This window comes from Octopus bimaculoides, chromosome 13 (genome assembly GCF_001194135.2).
Source record: "Octopus bimaculoides isolate UCB-OBI-ISO-001 chromosome 13, ASM119413v2, whole genome shotgun sequence".
NCBI lineage: Eukaryota > Metazoa > Mollusca > Cephalopoda > Octopoda > Octopodidae > Octopus > Octopus bimaculoides.
In genome coordinates, this window is record NC_068993.1 from 22,338,445 (window position 1) to 22,341,047 (window position 2,603).

Here is a 2,603-nt window from a genome sequence, read left to right on the forward strand (position 1 = left end):
ATATATATATATATATATATATATATTGTTGCTACTATGTAAAACTGTCGTATGTCCAAATTTGGCCAAATGCGGGGTTTTGCATACTAATAGCAACGATGTGTGCGCGTGCGCGCTTCTGTGTTTGTCCCCCTCACTCCCTTGACAACCAGTGCTGGTGTGTTTACGTTCACGTAACTTAGCGGTTCAGCAAAAGTGACTGATAAAATAAGTAACAGTCTAAAAAAAATTCTGGGCTTTATTCATTTGCTTAAGAATTCTTCATACATACATACATACATATACACACACACATGCATACATACATACATACACACACACACATACATTCATACATACATACACACATACATACATCTATCCATCCATCCATCCATCCATCCATACATACATACGTACACACTAATCACTTGTTACATACATACATACATACATACATACATACACATGTGTGAATATATTTGTGAGTGCGGGTATATGAGCGCGCACACACACGCAAATAAAATTTACACATATACACGTACTCACACAAACACACACACACACACAGAACATACACACGCACACACTAGAATGACTATTGTATGAAAGTTTCGTAATAAAGTTGTGGCTAGCATACCTAATGTCGTAATCTAGTAATTTTAATTAAAATTACCTCCTTAGTAATGCAAATAGTCTTTTTTCTAAATGATTAATTCTAGCTCAAATTGCAAAGGGAGACAGCCCCGATATTTTAATTAACTGAAATTAAATATGGAATGCAGCGAATAGTGAATCTGATATACAGCAATACGTGACGACTACGGACATGTTTCGGTAATAATAGACCCATCAGTTAAACAGAGTCTAAAATGATTGTAAATTCTTCGAACGACTTGAGATGTCAAATTCTTTCCAGAATAAATGTTACTAATTAAAGAAATGACTGGCGAAAAATACCCACAGACGCCTGCTTCATGAAAGCTTAGCAAAAAGGTGACGCTAATGCATGCATGCATACATGATGCATGTATCATGTATGTATGCATGGTGTGGAGGCCCTCATTCCCGCATCGCAGCTGCACTGAGTAAAACATGTTTACAGGATGGAGGACGACAGGTTCCATAAAGCAGCTTTCTACATCGAACTATGTTAAAGCGGGTGGATCAATGATGGTTAGCTGTTGCGATGCAGGTATGCCCTGAAGAGACATATGAAGAGCTCCGTCATCTCTCCAGGCACCTGGGAGGAGAAGGCTCTGCGATGCGAATAACAGTACAGATTGCCGAAGCCCGTAATCCCAGGCATTGAGGAGAAACGACAGCGGGAATACGAAAGAGTATATGTGAGGCGTTACTTCTCCGTTATTTAAAGCAGTTTTACGTACAGCATGCGTCATCGCTACTGCAGATCAAGAGCAGGCCTTGAAGCCCAGAGTTGAGCTTGCCAGAGATGATTACTGAACAAGAACAGTCAACATCGACCTACCTACGGCCGGTAACCGAGGACGATATATATATATATATATATATATATATATATATATATATATATATATATATATATACTACATAAATGTAAATCTGTGGTTGTGTTTGTTTGTGGCGTTGTTATCTAACTCCTCTTACATCGCTTTAGGGATTTTGATGAAAGGTGACACGTGAGTAGAACCCATGTCTGGAAAACTAGTGACATACTTAGATTGTTGAAAAAAATCGATAATAGGGCCCCCTGTAAGGGATTCTTATATCTACTACATATAAATGATATATTATTTTTAAACATCCAAGGGAAACGGATCCTTACATATAGCCAAGGGAAATAACCCATTCATGTTCGCAAATTTTTTCGTATAAATCAAATTGAGTATGCTTATTTCTTAGTATTTGAATTACTCGAATTATTTTCGCACTTTGTCCAGTACAACGCTTTAACAAGTAAATAGTATTTCTTAAACAATAGATCCACTTATTTCGGTTAGTGACTTATTCATGAAAATACTAACACGAGCGCCGTTGAGGGTAATAGTCTCTGCGAACGCACAAAAGCTTTTTTCAGAGTTATTTACTTTGAATATTTATTATCGCATATCTGATTAGCCTGTTATTACATAGCATGCTTCACGATCTTAGTATACATACCTTATTAGTATTTCCTCCTAAGTTCTATATACTCTGGGAATGCATTAAAGCTCTTTTCGGGGATACTTTATTTGAATTCTTACTAACGGGTAATTAATTTCATGTTATTAAATAACTGACTTCACAATTTGGGTATTCATAACTTATTGGGAATTCATAAAAACGACAGTTTGGTATTCTCAATAAATGCACAAAAACCGTTTTACGGGCTATATACATTGTATTGTTGTTAATGGATTAGCAAAACAATTATGAGAACGGAACCAAGAGATAAGCCCCGCTTTCCCGCGAATTACCGGGTGCGTCAGCTAGTATACACACACACACACACACACACACACATATATATATATATATACACTAGTAGAGATACCCGGCGTTGCTCGGGATCGAAATGGCATAGTTTCTTTATTGTTTTATTTGTTTCGATCATGTGACTGCCAGCATGCTGAAGCACCGCTACAAGTACAAGAAATCGACCC